This window comes from Cannabis sativa, chromosome 1 (genome assembly GCF_029168945.1).
Source record: "Cannabis sativa cultivar Pink pepper isolate KNU-18-1 chromosome 1, ASM2916894v1, whole genome shotgun sequence".
In the NCBI taxonomy this organism is placed as follows: Eukaryota; Viridiplantae; Streptophyta; class Magnoliopsida; order Rosales; family Cannabaceae; genus Cannabis; species Cannabis sativa.
Genome location: NC_083601.1, coordinates 73,515,839 through 73,524,345, shown reverse-complemented (window position 1 = coordinate 73,524,345; position 8,507 = coordinate 73,515,839).

The following is an 8,507-nucleotide window of genomic DNA, read 5'->3' as shown; positions in this document are numbered from 1 at the left end:
TCAGACTTAGAGTTAAATTAGTAGTGGTGGTCCAAGAAAGAATTACTCATTATATTTGGTATAAATTTAAGTCTTTGACTTTAAATTTTAGATTCCAAATAGAGATTTTATATTTCTATTTCCAAAATACAATACAGTTACACTTTAACAAGTGATTAATAACCATTTTCTATCAATGGATTAAAAATGTATGTTAGTATGGAATATGAGTTTAGTATTCTGTGACAAAAATCCACTTGCACTATTCTAAGAACTCTTTGATGTAACTAAACGTAAGTCATAAAAAGACTACAACCACATTCTAATAAATCTATGGCATTTGTATCCTGTTCATAGTGGTTTTGACAAGATCAATCTCTGCAAAGACTTAATATGCCTATATCCACTGAAAGTAAGTTCATCTCATTCGCAGATGGATGTACATTCAGGGGTGGATATGAGTTTTCATTATATTCTTGAGACGATCACTCTAGATTTTACCTTATGCAAAAGAAATTTGAAATGTTTGAAAAATTTCATGAATTTCTAGCTACGGTGAAAAACCATTAAGGTAAGTGGTTAAAGATCTTGCGAACTGATAGGGGTGGAGAAATAGTTAGTAGATATGCAGTTCAAAGATCATTAAGTTGATTTTTGAATTATATCCAAACTTACCTCCCCAGAAATTTTGTTTGCATCTTGATGAGTAGTTACTAGTCGTTCCAAGTCCTTCTAGGGATATACCCTAGTGATAGGATAATTTCAGAATGATGGAATGGTTGTGTACTTAGTGTAAACCATTACTAGATTCATGGATGACCTAATCGAAATCTTAAGAAAAGCTAGAACTGTTAACCAAGGTTTCCATGTTTGTTAGCTATTCTAAGTGATTAGGGGTGGACCATCCCATAGTCATTAGATAAGAAAGTGTTTGTTTAAACAAATACTACTTCTCTAAGAAAATGACTAAGTCTGAAAACAAAGTAGCAAATAAAGGAGATAATTTTCTTGATTCCAAAAGTGTTTTATCATCTTATTCTTTATAAGATGATCCCACAGCCTCAGTAGTTTTGACACAAGCAAAGAGGTCAATACCATTTAGTTTTCTTAGACATAATTCACGGTACCTTGTAGTAGTGGGAGGGTTTCCAGGAACTCACCTTCTTATGACCTGGAAGACACTAGTGATTAAAATTCATTGTGAGTTTAAACAAGTGATGGATTGTCAAAATAAGAAACTAAGAAGAAAAGCCAAGAGAACTATGGTTTAATCCATTCACATGGAGTAACCTAAAGTTTTCTATTACAAGGACATGAAACGAAATTTTTGTTAATAAGTCTATTCAATGGACTTAACAAAACTTCATGTTCCTAGTATTATAGGTTTAAGTTTATTTAAACCTATGGCTTATGGTATACCTAGTTAATTACTTACTCTAATGCAAGCAACTTACTTTAGTAAGATGCTGAAGCATTTTCTTTTCTAATGGCAATCTATAGAAGCTTCTCAACTTCTGGACATAGATTTTATTTATCTAAGGAAAAGTCTCAACTATTCCAGAAAAGATAAAGCCATGAAAGAATTCCTTGAATCAACAGTGAGAGGTCTCAGATATGCTTTAGTATGCCTTAGACCAGACACCTGCTGTTGAGTGGGAGTAATGAGTAGGTATCAGATTAATTCAGGAAAGGAACATTGGAAGACAATCAAGTAAATCTTAAGATTAAAAAGAGGAACTATATGTTAGTCGATAAGGGTGTATTTAATACTCTTAGACTACACCACATCATATTTCTAGACTTGCCTTTGTGCTAGAAAGTCTGCTGATAAGATGGTGATTACTCTGGGGGGGGAGTAGTGATTTTGGAGAAGTGTAAAAGCCTATCTGAAGTCTCTAAGTCTACCAGAGAGAGACTGAATGTTAAAGTTGTAGGAAAGGTACTTATTCAGTCTAAGGAAAGTTCTATACATTTTTGGCAATGTTCCAACATTTCTTAACTACTAGTGTTACTTCCTGATTAACCAAAAAGTAGTTGCCGAAAGTATAGAATCCAGTATCCCAAGAGAGTAGACATATAGAAAGGAATTTCATATTATCAAGTATTTTGTGATTAAGGAAATGTAATGGTGGAGAAAAGGTTGTGTTTAATTCAACCTGTCAGATCCTATTACGAGGAGTATACTACTACTGCACTTGATTTGTATATCAAGGTGTTGAGATTATTTGAAATGCACCTTTTGTTTTATATTAGTGCAAGTGGGAGTTTGTTGGGTTTTGTGCCCTAAATAAAACCCATTTCAATATAATCAGATTTACTAATAAAGATAAGAAATAACATTTTATGTTGCATGCTTCACATGATTTATTTCATGATTATATATATAATGTATAAATTCTATTAAGTCCACAACATATGTATTTGTTAATGATTATAGTGTTGTCACCACAGTGGAATATAATCTTGATTATATGTTTGAAACTTTATTCCCTGATTTGTCATTTCACTGGATTTAGACTGACATGATAATCAGCGATAGGTATTCTTACACCTTGGATAAGTGTTATGTCCTTTCCAGGGCATTGGCAAAGTTTACCAGTATCGGATGTATGGAGTATACATCGGAAGGGACCCATATTGAACTTTGATTAGATATGTTAAAATTTACCGTAATGTCTATTAAATTCAATATCACATGTTGATCCTAGATCAAATGATCTTAATCCTGATATGATTAGGTTCGATCTCAAGAGTATTATACATGTTCTTTGATTTGTTAGTTAAGCCTACTTTTGGGTCAGGGTAGTATGTACATTTTGGGAACATGATAGTATAATTGAATGGGAGCACTAACATAAATATGGAATCTATAACTTCTATAGGAATTTAGAAGTGAAACGATGATATCCTTCGAGCTTGGCTAAACAGAGATAAATGGTTGAGATCTTATTTCACTTCGCTGAAATACCATTTATAGGGAGCTAAGTGTTTTAAGGATAAAATAAATTGAAGGGTGTAACAGTAATTTAATCCTATATTATGTAGATCATTTATTAGAGGATCATTGATCAAATTAGGATTATAACAATGGATAATTAATAGCGTATCTATATCGTGGAACATATAGAGCGTTCTATATGACTGAGAGTGCAATTCCAAGTTCTAAGAGTGGATTCAATAAGGAATTAATAAGTTAGGGAATTTACTTGGTAAATTCGGTTCGGCTTATTGGAAGCTCGGTTATATAGGCCCATGGTCCCTATACTAGTTGAGACCATACTGCTTGCAAGACTCAGTTAATTGATTTTAATTAATCAATTATAATTCTAAAGTTAGACTATGTCTAGTTTATGAATTTTCACTAAGCAAGGGCAAAATTGTGAAGAAAAGAGATTCTAGGTTTTATTTGTTAATTAAGAGACTTTATATGTCTAATTATTAAATATATTAAATGACAATATTATTTAATAATTAATTTTTAGTTATTAATTAATTGGAATTGGCATTTAAGTGGTTAAATTGGAAAATTGGCGTTTTTGAGAAAATGAGATGGAAAAATGACAAAACGGCAAAATTGCGAATTGGACCCATTATCCATTCCTTGAGCCGGCCACACTAACGCAATTTACCATTTTATTTTTCTATTATTTTAATGCCAAATAATTCTAACCTAAACCTAGGTGGTTACCTATAAATAGGTAGTGATGGCTTCAAGAAAAAGATGATGCATCTCATTCCTTCAGAATAAATTCTTAGCCGCCACTCTCTACCTCTCTTTTCTTCTTCTAAATTTTCGAACCTTGAGTGAATGAGTGAGTGCCCACACACATCTAGTGGTATCTCAATCATAGTGTGGAAGATTGTGAAGAATCCAATCAACAAGAAGGAGAATCAGCATCACGGAAGGAGAGAAAGAGATCCAGGTTCAGATCTTGATAATGTTGTAAAGCCTGCTTAGTTTAATTTGGAAATTAGCAGTTAATTATGATTAATTATGAAATTTATTTATAGTTATTTAAATCATTTATTATACTGTTATTTATTAAATTCAGTGATGCATTTTATGTCATTCAGTAGTTTTCATATTTTGCATTTCCGGCGCCCGGTATTTTGGAACTCGGTGTTTGGCTCAGTAGAAATCACAACTTAGTATGTTAGTAGTTGGGACGGTTTATTAGACATTGGGAATGTCGGGAATGGCCGGGAATTTAGAATTTCCCAAAAATGCCCCTTTAGTGTGATTTATGTGGTTTTGGTGTGGAGGGGCAAAATGGTCTTTTTGCCCCATTTGTATTTTGTCTTTTAGTGACTTTTATTAAATGAAAAATAAATGTTATTTATGATTTATTTGGCTGAAATGAATTGTTATAGGTGTCTTTTATTCATTTTCCATTTTACAACAAAATTACACTTAGAAAAAAAAAATAGAATTTTCAAAGCTCTCTCTATCTCTCTTTCCCTCTCCATTTCGGCTTCATTGTGCAGCAAGGAAAACGAGATTTTTCCTTGTGAATATTGTAGTTTTCAGCAAGTTTTGGGTGATCTCTTGTGTGGTATGTGTTCCTAATTTTATTCCTTTACTTTCTTGGAAAAAAATGATGAAAATGGTTGATGCATGCATGTTTGTTAGTTGTTGTTGTTGCTGTGAATTTGTTCTTAATTTCAGAGGTTTAAAGCTTGTTAGATTAGGGTTATTTAAGTTGTTTTGAAGCATGATAGTTAGGTGGGGTAAAGTTATGAGTTTCTATGTTAAAACTATGGTTTTCAAAGAGAGTTGGTTAGATTTTGTTGCTGTAATATTGTTGATATTTTTAGTTGTTTTCAGAAGCTTAGTCATGCATATTTAAGTAGATTTAAACAGGTTTGAATGCATGTTAGAGGGGTTTAGCCAAGCTTGAGTTTTGAACTCAAAGCTTGGAGCTTTAATGGCAATTTTCGTATCTGTGATTTCTGGGTTGTTTTAATGCTTTGGATGTGTTCTTTGGGGTATTTAAAACAGGTCTGGAAGGTTTGGTATGAATTGGGTTTGATTTGAATGAGTTATGGATTTTTGTGTGTTTTCTACGAGGAACCAGAATTCCGGTTGTGCAACCGGAATTCCGGATGAGGGTCCAGTAATTCCCAGAACCGGAATTCTGGTTGCAGAACCGGTTGGGGAATTTTCAGAATCCCGTGTTTTCCTCGTTTTTATGTTTTAGGGGGTATTGCCATGCTTTTTATCGATAGGGAAACTTTTAGTTCCTAGTTTAAGTCCCCGGGAAGTGATTTAGCGTGTCACTTATAGTGTTGTGATTTTTATGGTTTAGGAGCCTGTAATCCGCCGCTCAGCTAAAGTTCCAACAAGTTGACGACACACCGAATTCGAATCCAGGTAAGATTAGTATAACAGTATGCATATGTAGATTACATGTTTAGCGTGCATGTAGGAAGCCTATTAGATTACATTAGTTATGTATGTTGGCTTCGAACCATCCAACCCTGTCACGTCGGTACAGGCTGGAGTATGACCAGCAGCCGGAGTATGACCGGTTCGACCGTTCAGGCTGACACTTGGTTGGTGGTTCCGTACTATTGACGTATCCCGTCGGTACAGGCTGGAGTATGACCAACAGCCGGAGTATGACCGGTTCGACCGATCAGGAGGATATAGTAATACGTCGGTACAGGCTGGAGTATGACCAGCAGCCGGAGTATGACCGGTTCGACCGATCAGGCTATTACGTGTCAATAGTACCGTCCCTATGAACGTTCAGAACTCAGTACCATGTTGGACATGGCGATGGGGCTCGATACCGTGTTGGACACGGCAGTAGCGGGACTCAGTATCGTGTTGGACACGGCAGTTAGGGTTATGATCAGGGGTATGGGCGTCTGATCATGACCGGGATTATGTATGAATATTATTATGCTTTTCTTACTGAGTCTGTCGACTCACAGTTCTACGTTTATGTGTAGGTAAAGGCAAGGCTAAAGTTGATGGACCGTGAGCGAGCTTGTGAAGATTGTACATGTCGGGGCGGTTAGGCCTGGAGTGTACGATCATCGGGACAGCGAGGCTGATTTTATAACTGGTCGCTAGGCGACATTATTTTGTATAAACAGTTAAATCTTTTTGTAAATGATTTTGTAATCGGGATCCCGAGTCTTTTGTAATATTATTTTATAAGTTTAATTAAAAAGCAAAAATTTTAATTCATCACGTTTTCCATAAACCTCGTTGATTAGCAACGAGCTGCACAGCATGTTTAAGAAATCACGTAATACGCCTATGTTAGTTAGGGTGTTACAATTTGGTATCGTAGCCGCTGTGTTGTCTTCCGAAGATCGTCACGACATGTACAATCATCATCAGCAGTTAGCTCGTTTCACGGTTCAGTAAGCCTTTATTGCTTTAGTAGTTTATTTTATTCAGTTATGAAAAAGAAAAGCCTGTTAGGAAGCATGTTAGTAGCCTAATAGTAGAATAGGCGCATGTTTCGTTTTTAATTTCCAAATTAAGCGGCATTAGTAAGCTCTCCTTGAATACGACCTGATATGCCAACTCTTGGTTTCGCAGGCGGTTCTAATCAGATGGACGCCAGGCGGACTACTGTGAGTCGGGCAAGCAACCTGCCGGTCGAATCAAGGTCAGGGAGCTCAGTTTCCCCCGCTTGTTAGGGGCCGAGGTAGAAGTCCCCTAGGCAGGGCTCGTGGTCGGGGTGATGAGAACCCGCCACAGGCTGCCCAGGCTCCCCCAGCCGATCAGGGAGCCCAGAATTGGGAGGTACGGTTTGCGGAAATGCAATCCCGAATAGAAGAACAAGACCTCGAGATTCAGAGGTTGAGACAGCAGGGTGCTCCTGCAGTTCCTGTGCCTGGAGTTCCAGTGGCACCTGCCCCTGCTGCCCAGGCCGAGATAATGGTGGCGGCCAATAGATTGGAACCTCTGTACGAACGGTTCCGAAAGCAAGCACCTCCGGTTTTCCTGGGAGGTCCGGACGTGATGAAAGCCGAGCAGTGGCTGACGGTGATTACCAAGATCCTAAACTTCATGGGTGTCACCGGTAATGATAGAGTGGTGTGCGCCACTTTCCAGTTCCAGGAGGACGCTCTGGTCTGGTGGGACATGGTGTCTCAGATTCACGACGTCACCACCATGACCTGGGAAAGGTTCCAGGAACTCTTCAACGCAAAGTATTACAATGGGGCGGTCAGAAGCGCCAAGAGGAAAGAGTTCGCTCACCTGACCCAGCGTGAGAATATGAGCGTCACCGAGTATACTACTCAGTTTGATCGGTTGGCGAGGTTAGCCTCGGGAATTGTGCGGACCGACTTCAGCAAGAAAGAGAAGTATCTGGACGGGTTGAATGCCAAGATCAAGCATGATTTGATGATCACCACAGACGACAACACCACCTATGCTCAGATGGTGGAGAAGGCACTGCGAGCTGAGGGCGCAGTTGGGTGTATGTCGGAGTCAGCTAGCACTCTGGCGAGTGGCGGGGCTCCTACCCCTCCTGGATCAGGCTTTAGCAGGGGGAGTAGTGGTTCGGCCATTGATCAGAGGAAGAGAGCACCCACTGCTTCCAGTGGCTCGAGTCAGAACAAGAGGTTCCGGGGGAACCAGAACAGAGGGAGTCGTCCTGGTGGTACTGAGACCCGCTTCTCCTATCCCGAGTGCCCTAGCTGCAAAAGGCACCATCGGGGTGAGTGCAAAGGTCAGGGATGCTTTCACTGTGGCATGCCCGGACATTTCAAGAGGGACTGTCCCCAACTCCGATCAGAGGCACCGAGAGCTCCAGCGATACCCACTCCAGCCAGGGTGTTCGCTATCACTCAGGCTGATGCAGATGCCAGCCCATCAGTTGTCACAGGTCAGCTTTCTATTAATAACTCGCTATATTCAGTGCTGTTTGATTCTGGGGCTACACATTCTTATGTGGCGGCCAGAGTCTTTAGTAAATTGGGTAGACCGTACGATAGTTATGAATCAGGGTTTGGAACCCTTTTACCTGGCGGAGAATTGGTTATCTCCAATAGGTGGATTAGGTCTATGCCGATCAGGATAGATGGTAGAGAGTTAAGTCCTGACTTGATAGAGATGAGTTTAGTAGAGTTCGACATTGTTTTAGGAATGGATTTCCTATCTAAATATTCGGCGAGTATAGATTGTAAAAGGAAGATGGTGATCTTCCAACCGGAAAGTGAAGAACCATTTGTGTTTGTCGGTTCAGTTCAGGGATCCCGGATCCCGGTGATTTCGGCCATGTCAGCTAGAGATTTATTGCATGGCGGTTGTTTAGGGTTTCTGGCCGTGGTGGTGGACACCACTCGACCAGATACCATTCGGCCAGAGGACATCAAGGTGGTTCGGGAATTTTTGGATGTTTTTCCCGAAGAACTTCCAGGGTTACCACCTCAGCGGGAGATTGACTTCGTGATAGACTTGGCACCAGGGGTGGAACCGGTTTCCAAAGCCCCATATAGAATGGCTCCAGCTGAACTTAAGGAATTAAAGATTCAGCTCCAAGGGTTGCTTGACATAGGGT